Raw genomic sequence first — 15797 nt, forward strand, 5'->3', positions numbered from 1 at the left:
TCTCATGTTGGTACCTAGCACTGACTTAAGCACAAAATTAGCATCTGAAATAATTACTTAGTAGAGGAGGGTGTGGAGGAAGAAGAAAGAGTAGAAGTCCTATTATTAACATTTTTTCTTTATCTCTTATAACATCATGACCACCAATAACAAGGCGTGATCACTCATTGTTTGGACATATATTTTTGTCTCTCAACTAATGGGCATTCTGATGCATATCATCTGTCTTATGGCCTTTCTATTCCCTCCTGATGATGTGTGAGATGCTGGGTAAATACCCTCTATACTGGAAAAACAAATTACATGATTTTCAGAACTCTCAGTCAACTGTACCACTTCTTTATGTTGTTCAGAAACTAACTCTTCATTCCTCAGTTTCTTACATTTTAAAATGATAGAATCCACCTCTTAAAGTCTTGTTAGAGTAAAACTAAATGAGATAATGTTTTCAATGATATTAGTACAACCCATCACATACTGGGTGCTCAATGTAATTTATTCCTACTATTATTAAAATACACATGTCTCCACTGGTTCAAAATGAACTATCTATAGGTCTATATGTGCATTTATATTTCACTATATACACTACTAGTATTTCTGTTAAAACAGTAAAAATTACTATTGCTTAAGAATTTAATATCTTGCAGGCACTTTAGGAGATGACTTACATACATTATATATATTATTGATTTCAACAATGAAGCTTAGAAAGGTCAACTTAATTTATTCATGATCACATAGCCAAAATGTTCAAGAGTTAGAATATAACCTGAGGTGCATGTGATTTCAAAGTCAGTGTTATTTCTGATAAAACAAAGGATAATCTAAGCCAGATTCCCATTCCTCTGCTCCCCCACAAGATGTGAAGATCAGATTTTGACCATGCATACATAGTTATGATTGATACGAATTCTCCTGGTCTCTCAGTCCTATTTTCTATCCTGGGATACAACATTTCTTAGGACAAATTCCACCTTTTCAGTGATGCTCTCACTAGTAGCTCTCTGGCATCTGAAGGAAGACAGACTAGGAAGAGGCAGTAGCTATTTAGGGTCCTACTGGACATTGGAATTCCTCACCAATTGGAAATCAAACTTAGAACACAGTCATCTATCCCCACTGTTCTCCAGCTTATCATATAGAAGCAGTCTTGTTCCTGAAAAAAAGAATTCACTGGTCCAGCATATCTCATCAAACACTAGTCCATTCATGGCAGGGAGGGAGTCTACTCAGACCCAGGTTACCTATTCCCTTTCAGGGCATTCAACATCTCTGCTGTAGCAAAGTTCATCTACTGTGTGATCACAAAGAAAACAAATTTTATTTAGCAACACCAAATACCAGTTTCTTACAAGCTATTCTAACTCTAAGCATCATGCATAATCAACTTCTCCCTGCTTTTTAAAAATCAGATTAATGAAGCAAGAGTGCTTTTAAAATATAACCAACCTTGGGATTTGAGTAGGACTGGGGAGAGCTGGTAATAACATTCACTACACTGCTTTCACAGTCTTTACATTTATGCTTAGATTTCTTTTCTGCAAAGTGAGTAGCAAATAGACCATCCTGAGTGGTGATTATATTTATATTGATTATACTTAATGTGTTGATGGGAGTGGGAGTTTACAAGCAAGAGGATCTGAGTTATCGACATCTTTAATCCCATGGCCTTTTAAAATCTGCTCAGATACTGAGTATCACTCTGCTTCATTCTCTTGCCTCTTCTTATTTTCATAATAAAATCAGAAAAAAATACAAATTAATAGCAATATTGATTACAACAGCTAGCAATTAATGAGTGTTTACTGAGACCCAACCACTTAAAATCCCACTTATATCTCACAACAACTATATGAGGTAGGTGTTATTATCCCCCCCCCCCCATTTTACAGTTGAAAAAAATAGATCTACAGTTTTTAAGACAACTTACCCAACAAGTTCTGACTGCTCATCAAAAGTAGAGGGAGAACTTAACGTCAGATATGTGTGCCATTAGTCTCTGTTCTTGACCCACAGACCATAAAGCCTTCCTATAAAGGACAGGCTCAGAGTTAGTAAAACCATTGCCTCCTCAAACATGTCTGTTTTGGTCACAGTACTTCCTAACAAGGAGCCCAACTCCCATTACCATTCTCTTTGTGGCCTAAACCAATCTAAGACTTCTCTTTGGCCCCCAAGATGGGAACACGCAGGGGAAGTAAGCATTCATTCATTCCATTTATTCCATACATACTTGCTGAGGACTTGGTCTATATACCCAAACACATGTCAAGCACTGAAGAAATATCAATAACTGAAGAGACTTTCTTGCCTCAAGAAATTTAGAGTAGACTTTTTCAGTGCACAAGATGCACATAGAAACATATAGCTGGGCCCCCAGCTCAGAATGACCCAAGGGAAGTGTTAATGAAGCTAAGATCTGAGGATGAAGAGGATTTAGCAAGGCAAAGTGTATTTATGTGAGCCATGACCTCAGTATCTATTGTTCCTATCCCTCCAGCACATCGGGAATGCTTCTCTATATGGGTTTGCCCAAATCAAAAGTAACAATCCAAACCATCCATCAGTTAAGTAAGAGGAAATGTAGTATTTCATATGAAAAGGAAATGTAATAAGACAATAATGTTCTGATGGAAGAGGTAGAAATAGAGTCACATCTTCCAGTGACCGTGGCACGCTATCAATGTTTCAGTGAACTATCCCCTTCCTTGTCACTGCTACATAAAAATGTATATAAAAATAATCAAATGCAAACATAACTGAGAGTCAAAGACTTAGCCTTCAGAATACAGTCAAGAAAGAGGGTCACAGGCTGGTGTTCTTGTGGTAGGGTGACAGCCTTTCAGTCCCATAATCCCAGTCTGTTCTTTTCTTTGGGTAAGGTGTACATTGCCTGCAGAACTAAACAGCTGTTACTCATTGGCCAACTCAAGGATAGGGTACATTTGCTCTTCCAGGTGCATGCAAGCCCAGAGGGGGTATTGTAATCAGCTACTGCGCTGGCCTGAAGGCATCAAGGAAAATCTAGAACTGACTGCTTTCCTTCCAACATCAACTGTATGCAAACTGATATGGTGGGAATGGGAAATTAGCATTAAAAAAGAGCACAGTTCTTTTTTCTTCTGCTGAAACATTAGTTTCTTTCTTTTTGGAATGATACCCACAGTCATCTCTTTGCTTAAACGATCTGATTTATTTTTTTAGGGCAAAAAGTAATGGCGTGGATTTACCATCCTATAGGCTGGTAAAGGACAGAAGCCACAGTGAAGTGCATATATATGTTCGTATGGTAAACCTTGAGTGTCTAATATAGGGGGAAATATATTCCAGGCAAACTGAAGGGCATATTGTTTAAAAAAAAAAAAAAAAAAAAAAGACTTAGTATCTACTTACAATTTCAGCCTCTCCCAGGAATGGAATCTTAAACCTGGAATTACCTGATCAGTGCTAGTGAGGTAATCTCTTGATAGACTCCTGCCATCCCTGTCCCCTAAAGGAAGGTGACCTTGACACAACCAATCTGCTTCTTGCTAGCATAACTACCTTATCCCTTTCCATTCTGCCTATAAAAGTCTTTCATTTTGTATAGCAACTCAGCAACTTTCTGTCTGCTAGATGGAATGTTGCCTGATTCATGAATCACTGAATAAAGCCAATTAGATCTTTAAAATACACTCAGTTGAAGATTTTTAATAATATGCAAATAAAAATGGTGTTTTCCTGACTTCCTGTGGTGTTTTTTTTTGTTTTTTTGTTTTTTTTTTTGTCTGCATCATAAAGGTTCTGGTGAAGAGTGTTGAAATAGGAGGCCAAGGGAGTGAACAAGGGCCAGTGCTTAAATGATGTAAAGAATTTTAGATTAAGTTACCTGGTCTAATCAAATCATCATATTAAGAGTATAGTAAGGGGGCGCCTGGATGGCTCAGTCAGTTATGCATGTGACTGGCTCAGGTCATGATCTCACAGTGAGTTCGAGCCCACGTCAGGCTCTCTGCTGACAGCTCAGAGCCTGGAGCCTGCTTCAGATTCTGTGTCTCTGTCTCTCTCTGACCCTCCCCCACTTGCACCCTGTCTCTCTCTCTCTCAGTCTCTCTCTCAAAAATAAACATTAAAAAAAAAATTTAAATAAGAGTGCAGTAAGAAGTTCACCAAAGAAAAGAGATTATCCCTCTCTGTGAGAATTGGACTAAGTTGCTACAAGATGCTTGACCTCAGCTTTCTATATAGCTTCTCTCTTTCTTCACTGCAATTGAGGAAGAAATCCGAAAGGTACTGAGTCACCATCCATGTACCATAAAATGCTTGACGCTGCCCTAGTAAGATCACAAGGAAAGAATTTTCTGTGGTAGACTGTGTTACTGTGCCCCCTCTTCCCTATAAATCCTCAACCATTGCCATGTCTCCTTCCGTATCCAGGCATCCTTCATGATATTGAGCGTGGCCTTGTGATATGTTTTGACTAGAAGAACGTGACTGATTTTGACATTCACCACATCAGAGGAAAAGAATTAAAAGGCATTGCTTGTTTCTGCCAGCCCTATTGCTGAACTCGGTCTGTTCCTTTCGCCTGGTGCCTACAATGCAGAAATGGAAAAACAGTGGAGCCAGGCCACAACAGCGGATCCACAGTCACCAACATGTAATGTAAGAAATAAATTGGCATCATAAGTCATTAAGAATGTGGGACTGTGTATTACTGCAGCAAATGTGAACTGTGTGAGCAAATGTGAGCTCTAGGAGAGATCTTTAGATTTTGCTGCTAACGACTCAGGTAAAAATCAAACAAGCCAAGCCAAAAAAGGAAACACCACCTTTGAGTGGGGTGGTTGTATATGCTTTGGGCTGAGTTTTCATCTCCATCCTGTGTGTCGACTCCTAAGATTTTGTAAAGGCTGCCTAGACGGTTGCAACAAGAACGTTTCAGTGGTCTCCATCTTCAACAGGAAACATTGGCATAATTCATTAGTAATGTCTGCGTTTAGCATGGAAGAGGCAGTGACACAGGTGACATGTTTGCTAGTCTAGAGCCTCAGTGTCTCCCACCCTTCCAGCCTTTGAAAGAAATAAATTTTGTGTTTTCCCCACTGTCCTCTGCCTTCCTCTGGATCCTTCTAAATATCCCTTGCCTCTCACTGGAATCTCACAACTCTGGTTGTGGGAGCTGGTAGAGTGGTGGTAAATGATGCTGGCTTTTTTCCACCATCAGTAAAATAAAGGGTCAGCATAAACACTCATCCTTTTTCCTTGGATGACTGGCCCATGTGCTCTCCCCCTCTGATGACTCTTTCCTATACTTCTGAAAGAAGTGATCCATTTACTGACTCTAACCAGCTGACATAAAATACATGTAAGTCTTCACAGAGCAAAAGCAAGTATGGTTGGCTCCACAAAACCCTCTTTCTGCCAATCCTACTAGTTCACTCAGGGTTAGGCTGGGATATAAACTGTGGACCACTAACATGTTTCATGTAGTTATCAGGCATTAATTAGCACTGAGCATATGCCATATTCCTCAAAAAAAGCCACCCTCCAACAAACCACTCTTACATTGTTAGAGCGCCATCTACAGGTCACTGTAACAAATACTGTTACCCAAGTCTCTCCCATTAGCTTGCTAAGAAGAGAGTGACATTACAAATTTAAAAAGGAAGTAATTTTTGCCCTACACCTCTACGTATTAGGGTGCTATTAGAGGAGATTTAATGTTTTCTCTCACTTACCCATACAAGTGGTTATTTTTATTCCCATTTTAAAGATGAGAAAACTGGGCTCTGAGCATGAGTTATTTGCTCAACCAAGACGCAGAGCTAGGATTTAAAACCAGGTCTTGTGACATCAGCCCTAAAGCACCTTCTATTAGTCAACACTCCCGACTCTTGAGTTGATTCAATGCTCTTAGATTTCAGGCAATTTTATTATTCCTCAAAAAAGTATGTCAACTTCAATGAAGTAAATGTGTCTGAGTAGCACTAAATGCATTTACTTAGAATGTTCCTAGCTCTACTGTTCCACGTCTTTCTCCTCCATGGCAGATGTGAACTAAATAAATTTTGTTGGATGAATACATGACTAAATGAATGAAATTGTTTTTCCCCTCACCTTCCTTTAACTCCTCTTCAACATTACGCTCCTGCCATCTGCCTCCACCCTCCAAGTCAATGCCATGCTACACAGTCCATGCATTTTTAAGCATAAAGCAATTCAGAGTTTAAATTAATCAGGACATTCCCAATGTAAAGGAAGCTCTGTGCAAAACCATTTTTCTATAATAAAAAGTAATTTAATCCTCTGAATAACTACTTTCATCGGCTTTGTTAGGTTTGATTTTCTGATACTAGTTTATAATAACTGAGGTATGGCTATATATCTACAAATTAAGGCTCATTTTTGAGCAGCATACAGTTAAGTATCTTAAGCTCATTTTTTTCTAGGACATCATGCATCATTTCAGTGGGAGTGTGAGCTCTATTAGGACAAGTACCAATTTTAAAATTATTTTATAATCCTCCAATTCCCACTACAATGTCTTCAGCTATCTTATTAAATGTTTATAACTGACCAAGGATCCCTCCCCATGTCTAGCTAGTCCTTTGAAAGAAATATTAACAAGCAATTAAATGTTAAAAAGGAACAAGAGAATGAAGAGTGTATCTTCCCAGAATGTAATTATTGAGAGCCTACCATATTCCAGGAACCACAGTGGGTGACAGGAACACACAGTCTCTGGCCTCAAGGATATAGTCTAATGGGATAAACAGACAATTACAATGCAGTATTCTGGGTCTTCAGAGGCCCAGGGGTATCCTATACTTTGAGGGAAGGCAAATATGACTGACTGCAGAGGTCTCTAATTACAGAGCTTCCTCCTGAAGTGATGGTAAACGCTATAATGCAATTATAATAAATATTATAATGCAATTACAATAAATGTGTGTTGAATTGAATTAAATCAAATCGCTGCCTTGCTCTCCAGAAACTCAAATGTGAACCATGAAAATTGGATTTTCTTTTAATTCAGGCCTTCCCAATAAGTTGCCCATGGAGGTCTTCCAGAAGATTTTAACCCATAAAGTTTCTTAAGAAACTTTATAAGAGTCTGTCTTATCGAAAGGGCCCTTTGATTTGCTGAATATGTCCTTATAGAAGCTTCTTTAGAATTTCCTCAGACACTTAAGGTAAAGAAATCCAAGAGCCTGGCAAATCTAGAAACTAATTTTGTTTTTTTGCCAATGAATGACTTAAAGTTGGTAATGACAGCTAAATATGATGGATATTTTACGCAATTTGTACAAAATTATGTCACATAAAACTGTGACCCCCACCAAAACCTATCTATGCATTCTATTCTCTCAGACTAGGGGTATTTTCAGCCCCTTTCCTACCCTAAGTAAGTTCTTTAAGGGGGAGAGCCTGTGTCCTTTTTATTGACATACATTGGGTCCTGCCAAAGTGGAGACACGGAGTAGGCATCTTACATGTAATGGGATGAATGAGTACACGCTAGCTGAATGCATGAAAATGATTTTAACTGACTATCCCTTGGAATGGCCTGAAGTTCTGTGGAATTTATAAACTTGTACATCTCTCCATCACCCTCCATGCTGGGCAAATACATCTTCTTTTTAAATTAAACTTTCTGCTTTATTGGTTTCTCTCTTTTTTTGTCATACAAATAAAATATGTTTTTATAGAAATGTTAGAAAATAAAAATGAGTAACATTTTAAAGATCAAAAAATCTGCCACCTAAAGTTAACTATTATTAATATTTTGTAAGATGTTTTTAAGGCTTTCATATGCAAATACACACTTTGAGAATATATTTTCCTGATGTGTGTATTATTTCATGACTTGTATATGTACTATTTAAAAATAGTAAATAAACATATTTCATGTCCTAAGTATTCATGAATATTCCCATCTGTAGTGGTTACAAAACAATCCATTTGTATATCTCAAAATGTATTTAGTCTGTACTTATTGTCAGACAGCTAGGTTGTTTCTAACTTTTTTCTATATTAAAAAACACTGTGAGAAAAGTCTTCATCCATACAACTTCTTTCACTCATGTGAGAATGCAAGGAAACCAGTAGAAATTCTGGGCCAAAGGGAGAGACCATTTTAAGGGCTCCTGAGGCTTAGGCCTAAATGTCTCTCTGGATCAGCCTTGAACAGCCCTGTGCCAATCCTAGGTATTATTGTTGTATAAGCCTATATGATGAGGAAAACATTTTTTTTTAACATTCATTTATTTTCTACATTTAATGAACAAGAACATGATTTTATAAACCCTGTCTAGGTGTACAAAAGCAGAATGTGTAATAGTTATGAAGGGAGTTCTCAAGTCAGATTACTTGATCCCCCATCCTGGTTTAGCCCTTCCCTAGTTCTATGCCTCCAGTAACTTAAATAAGTTCATTATGCTTCAGTTTCCTCATCTGGAAACAAGAAAATTAAAATCTCTCTTAGGGTTGTTTCTGAGGATTACATGAATTGATCCATATAATGGATTCAGAACAGCACCTGGCACTTGGAAGCATTCAGTAAGTGCTACACATTCTCTCCTTCTTCCTGGCAACACTGCTAAATTAATTTTTTAGCCTCCCTTGCAGTTAGGTATTGCTATGAGACTACTATCTGAAATGAACTACTAAGTGTCACTTACTGGCTTGACCCGCATTTAAGACATGATTTTCATCCATTTCCCAATCTTCTAGCTGAATAGAGACAACTCCAAGGACCTAGAGCTGGTAGAACCTCAGGATGGAGGGAGCCTGGATCTATGAATGACTGTACAGAACAAGAACCCCACCTCCACCAACCACAATGAACGATCAGTACAGCAGTGAGAAATACATCCATATTGTGTTGCATTTGAAATGTCTTATTGCTCCTGTCATAGCAATTAGCCTTTCTAGACGAACAGAGTTGCCTATCATGATTCTCTTATCAGGTACTATCTTTTTTAAGGAAGAGAGAATTTTGGTCTCAAAATATGAAGAAGAAATAGATGAAAGGAGTTCAGAATAAAACATTTTCTGCAGAGTCCACAACTTGGCAATGCATGAATTCAAAGGTCATTTATTTATCTAGAATGTATTTTACCTCATCTCTTTCTTATATCCCCCATTTGACTCCGGGCTACAGAGATTAATCTCAATAGAGCTAAGTGGGCTTACTCAACTTAAAAACACAGATACCTTGTATCCCCTCTTATCTTCACTGGTGAGCACTGTTTTTCTTATATTTATTAAAACATTTGGACCATAAATTCCAAAGAAGTAGCTAAAAAAATCCAGGAGGAAACATACTTCAGGAAAAAAGAGAAACAGTCCAAAGAAAGGCTAATGCATTAAAAAAAAGAAGAGAAGTAAAAATCCAACACCAATGAGAGAAACTTCCCTATAATGGTTCTAAAATGTCTAAAGCAAAGTCATACCAAACAGGAATATATATCAAAGTTTTTCTCTTGAGGACAACAAACATGAAAGAAAAATGCTCAATTTGGGGTATTGTTTATTTTATAAAAATGTCGTTTGTTACCAAAGGAAGGGAAAGGAAAAAGGATACCAGGGATAATATAGACTATACATATACATACACGTGTCATTTTATGAGTATTGAGGCAAAAATTTATTGAAATATTAACCACATGATTTATTTTCTAGGTTAGAGCTTCTAGTTGAGACTAGCTGAATATTTTCCAGAGTATTGTGACTCTCAAGGGACTATAAGATATTAAAGAACACCATCAAATTTATCTTTCTAAATATAGAACTAAGGGGTGCCTGGATGGCTCAGTCATTTGGGTGACTGACTCTTGATATTGGCTCAGGTCATGATCTCATGGTTCCTGAGTTTGAGCCCCAAGTTAGCCTCTGCACTGGTAGCGAGGAGCCTGCTTGGGATTCTCTCTCTTCCTCTCTCTCTCTCTCTCTGCTCCTCCCCCACTCTATCTCTCCCTCTCTGTCTCTCTCTCTCTCACACAAAATAAACAAACTTAAATATATTATATTAAATGTGTTTTTATAATATATAAACTTAAATACATATATATCACATTTACATCATGCTCTGCAATGTGTTTGGTGTATAGGAAGGCATTATCAGTGCCCCCCCCCCCAACAGAAAATGAAATCCTGAAAGGTTAAAGGGCTTGTCCCAGGTTACCCAGATAATGTTACCAGTAGTGCAAACAATCACCTACTAAGTGATGTGTAGGCTTCAACTTTCATGTATGAATATTCTGAAAATGGCCGAAGGGACAGCTACGATCAAGTTAATCAATGTTAACAGTTACAGATGTGCCTATGAGAGAAAAACGTGAACAAAAAGATGCATTTGAATTAAGCCCTGTTTAAAGCACAGAAAAGAACAACTGAATCACTTAATGAGCATTGGATTAAAACCTAACCCAATAATTTCAGTAAAAATACCTGAAATACTCAAGGTTTACCAAGCCCCACTCTAAAAACTTACCATTTACAGAAAGAGTAAATAAAACTAATTTTTAGACTACTGAAGTGATTTATTAAGTGCCATTTACCTTTAAATGGCATGATTTAACCTCTACATGTTTTCCTGAGCAACAGCTATAGAACATAGACTTATATGTTTAAATCTTATTTCCCACTTATTTTCATTATTCCATTTTAGATATAATTCTTTAGAAAAAGAACTACAGGGGGCTCCTGGGTGGCTCAGTTGGTTAAGCGTCTGACTTCAGCTCAGGTCATGATCTCGCGGTCCGTGAGTTCAAGCCCCGTGTCGGGCTCTGCGCTGACAGCTCAGAGCCTGGAGCCTGTTTCAGATTCTCTGTCTCCCTCTCTCTCTGACCCTCCCCTGTTCATGCTCTGTCTCTCTGTCTCAAAAATAAATAAACATTAAAAAAAATTTTTTTAAAAAGAAAAAGAACAACAGTTAAGAGACCTTTTTATAAAATCACACAGATATAAAAAAAAAAAACTTGTAAATGATCATGTATTTAAAAGGAAATTATACTTTCCTGAAAATGTAGTGAGAATATTCCAAACAAAACACAAAGTAGGGATTCAGAGTGAGAACTGAAAGGCACTTCAACCTGTTTTGTTACTGTTGTATAATTTTTATGCTAAATTGAACACATACAAAACAAAACAAGTAAAGACAGAAATGTCTTTCACTTCTCAATCAGTTTGGTAAATACGCATTGATACCCTCTTTATTAATAAGCATGCCAGCGGGAAACAGAATTCACCCCAGATGACTCAAATGAAGAAACTTTAATCAACCAATTACTTAGGGAGATGTCAGCAGCACTAAGAGAATAAAAAAGGAATGCAGAGGCTAGGCTAAGTTTTCTTCCCAAATCAGAACAAAAAAGAACACAAATACTCAAATGGTCAAGCCCACCATAGCTGTTTAGATTGACACCCAAATTTTGCTTTGATATCTTGGGAGACAAGCTTGATGAAAGATATAATCATTTATATGATCTCCCTCAATGTAATCACCATGATCATGATCATCATCCTCATAAAAATATTTATTGTTTGTTGAATGTCAAAAGCCTGGTATAGTGCAGATTAATTGTTAGAATGATCGGTCTGGAGTTAGTATGGGAGAAATGAAAGGAGAGAAAAGAGAAACCATGATCCCAAAGGCAGGTGAAATCCCTAAGAAGTGAGAGAAATGGAGGAGAAATGGATAATCTGAGGACCAAGCCAGGGACAGCCATCTAGAAAACGACCTGGTGAGACCAAGAAACAGTGGAAGGAGGATCTTTGGATGTGATACATGACTGTAGCTGAAGGGTTGTAAAAGAGAAAAAATGCAGACAGATATATTTCTTAGGTTCTAAGGCCTAGGAATAATGAGGTCATTGACAGCTAAGGGAAGAGAGAAGGATAGAGAGGTTAGAAATAAGAGTGAGGGAACAATGAAGCATTTCTGATCTCACTGGCAGATACACATAGATTCAAGTTCTAGTTCAGCCCCTTACTTGTTGTGGGAAATTGGGCAAGTCCCCAAGTCTTTGTTTTCTTGCCTAAAAAACTATGCTAATTTAGTGCTTTCCTCAAAGTGCCTCTTTGATGATGATGATGATGATGAAGATGAAGAACAGACTTTATTTTTTCCAGCAGTTTTATGTTTACAAAACACTGAGGAGAAAGTACAACCCAATATACCACCTCACTGTCCTGACAACCTCCCTTATTCACATCTTGTATTAATGTGGTATATTTGTTAAAACAGATGAGCCACTGTGGATATATTTACTATCTAGTGAAGTGCACAGTTTATATTCTGTTCACTCTGTGCTATGTGAGTTTAGACAAGTGCCTAACATCCATCCACCGTTGGAATATTGCTCAGTATAGTTTCACCGCCCTAAAAATCTGCGCATCACCTCTTCATCCTCCCTCCACCCCAAACTGTTGATGACCAATGATCTGGTCTCCATAGTTTTGGCTTTTCAGAATATCATATAGTGGGAGTCATATGGTACATAGCCCTTCTGGATTGGTCTCTTTCACTCAGAAATACTCATTTCAGGTTTATACAGTTAGTTTAATGGCTTGCAGACAATAAATACGACACAAGTGCCAGTTATTATTGTTTTTAGCACTGTTATTATTTCATAAATGCTTCATTTTCCTAGGGTTTCAAAAAGGAGACCATGCATTTTTCTGGAGCCCTGTAGGTCCTGTTTGCTGGCCCCCCTGTTATATCTCCTCCCTTTCACTCCCAACCAACATTTATTTCATTTCTTATTTTCTCAATCCCCTTCTCCCCTCTAAACTGACAGCTTTGTGAGAACAGGGACCACTTCTGTCTTGTCTACCTCTCAAACCCCAGCATTACCACAGTGCCTGGCAGGTGGCAGGAGTTCCATCAACCTCCACAAAGTGAATGAAAGGTCAGCATGGTGACCTGAACTGAAGAGACAAGAATATATAGTATCACAGCTTTGGAGAATGAATAGGAGGAAAGGGTGCTATGAGACCATGTTGTTCCCCCGGACTAGGGCCATGGAGGAAGATTTGGGGCAGTCCAGCAGCTCTCTCACACAGGGTCCCAGTACTTGCCAAAGGGAGAGTGTATTTAAATTATTCCCTAGTCTCAACTTGAGCATAGTAAATTTCTGTGTAGCTGGGATTTAGATAGCATACTGAATATGTTGGTCAAATATGTAAAATTTAATATCTAATCCTAAGTTTTTGAGATGACTGTTACTTATCGAAGTCCAGCTCAGACAGGAGTGAACTTTACCCTAATTTTCCTCTGGAGGCATAACAAATCTGCCTACCCACAGTTCTATCTGGAAAAAAAAATCAACACTGTACCTTATGAGTCTTCCTTAGGACTCACTCCAAACAGGAAAAAAGAAAATTGTTAACAAAAAGCAATTGCTGTTTCTTCTCTGGCTCCTCTCCAAAATGTTTAAAGCGTGTCTTTTCATTCCTGTGTGTTTTTCTGTTTGTTCCATTTTTATTTTAAACTAATGATAATGATACTCCACTGACGACGCTCTAGCAGAAAGGTTAAAGCAGAAACTTTCCTCTAAACCAAAATGTTCCTTTAACCCACTGGGAATTCTTAAAGCTAGATACTAATATGTCCTGTAATTAAGCAATAATGAGCTTTCCACCATGATTTATTTCCATAGATTTTAAGTCAATGCTGAGAAGCTACAGTTTAAATTATTGCAATGCCCAATGGTAAAAACTCCTAGAAATCCTCAGAGGTCGTTTTTAAATAAACCTGCATTTCAGCAAAAATAAAGTTAAATGAAGATATCCTTTTTATCTTTTCCTTCCACCCAAAGTAAAGGAACCAGTCAGCAGGCAGATGCAAAGAGATACTGTAGGGAGGAGAGAGGGAGAGGAGAAGAGGAAGAGAAAAAGCAGTAATGGGAAAAGCATCACTTTCTCTGAGGTCTTTGGGTAGTGTCTCTGGCTAGGTCTGCCCCTCTGAAGTCCAAAGCCCTTCCATTTCCATTCCTTAGGGTGCCTGCAGTTAACTGAACAGGAAGAAAAAGAAAGAATGACAAGGTCAGAGGCCCTGATTAAGATACTTCTTAGCTGCCCTGAAGGATTAACGATAACTGCACAGGGCAGGAAAAAAAAAAAGAAAGAAAGAAAGAAAGAGCCACTGTTCACTCGTAAGAAACTGAGATTTAGCAGATTCAAGCAGCTCTTAAATCCAACAGTTAACAGCACAAGCTTTGGAATGAGACCACTTACTAGCTGTGTAAACTTGGGCAGATCAATTAATCTCTCTGGGCCTCATTTTCTTCAACTGTAAAATGTGACTAAGGATTCCTCGTTTAATGGACTGTGTATGTCAATGTAGAAAGAACTCTGGTACTTAACACATTTCCACTTTTTGTATTTTATTTTTTATGAGTTGAGTTGGCCTCAACTAATCTTCCAAGAAGCCTCTGGAAAGAAACCAAAGGAGGGAGGTCACAGAACCCTTGGCTTAATTTGGGACACCATGACACAAGGTAGATGTTGTGTGTGTGGCTATGGAAACCTTGAACTGGGGAGGGGGTATTTTACTTGGAAACCACAAAACTGGGATGGAGAAATTAACTAGAAAATCATAAATATGGCAAACAAGATTATGAAATTCTGTTTTATCCTAATTAATGTCAAATACATTTTTCTGTCATCCCATAACAAGAAAATCACAAGATATTGAGAAAAACAAAATTGGATCTTTCTCACTAACCATCACACCCAACAGAAGTAAAACAGTGTGGCTTCTGACAGCCCACAGAACTTCAGATTTTGAAAGAAAGTGTTAAAATCTAATTTTATTTAATAATTTTTATCACCTTCTGGGAATATAATAATGAATAAAGAAAGCATGCTTTTTTTGCTTCATAGATCTTACAGTCAAATGGAGGAAGAGAATCATACATATATAGTCACACGATAAAAAATAAATTTAAAATATAGTAATTACTCTAAAGTGATAGTGTGATGTATTTAAAGGTATTCTGATTTAGACCGAGAAGTCCTCTCTGGAGAAAGGCGATTATATTTCTCCCCAATCCTTAGCATGGGCTCTTCCAGAGCCGACACTTCAGTCAAATGCCAGGCATAGTTTATTTAGTAGCAGGCATGAGATAGGGAGCAAGAGAGCCAAAACAGGGCTATATTACACAATTTGTTACCATCCCAGACAACTGCCCGCTCAGTCCCATAGAGACATCTGAGAAATCTTATGAAATACCTCTATGTACCATTTGCTTGAGGGAAGAAAAGAGAAAGCATTTGTCTATGGGCTTCTGACCTGTATTAGTCATACATTGTTCCACTGAGGTCTAACTTCCCCAAATTCTGGGATGCACATGACTGAGGGCCTATAATTGACTGCCAACAAGTTCTGCCTGTTCCTGCAGCAGAGAAGTCCCTGGAAAAAGCAAGAAGTATGGGATATGCCTTAGACAAGCCTCCATCACTTGCACCTGCATAAGCTGGTCCCCAAAGCAGGAGCTGGAATTAGAGTAAAGGCCAAGAAGGTCTGACGTGGAGAACAAGAGGGCTCTGATGCATCTCCTGTCTCTCGGCCACCCTACATTCTACTCCAGATTCATCTTTCAGAAAGTTTTTATCATGGTGCTTCCAATCATGAAAACCTGCTAGTAGCTTTTATAATCTACAAAAAAAAAGGCCAAACTCTTCAATATAACACTCAGTCCTTCCCTACTATTTTTACATGACTCTCTCCCATAAACCACACTTGTCTTCACTTGCACCTACACTTCTCAAGATTAGAGAATATGATATGAGTCTTCTACATATCA

The sequence above is a fragment of the Panthera tigris genome, chromosome A1 (assembly GCF_018350195.1).
Source record: "Panthera tigris isolate Pti1 chromosome A1, P.tigris_Pti1_mat1.1, whole genome shotgun sequence".
Classification (NCBI taxonomy): Eukaryota; Metazoa; Chordata; class Mammalia; order Carnivora; family Felidae; genus Panthera; species Panthera tigris.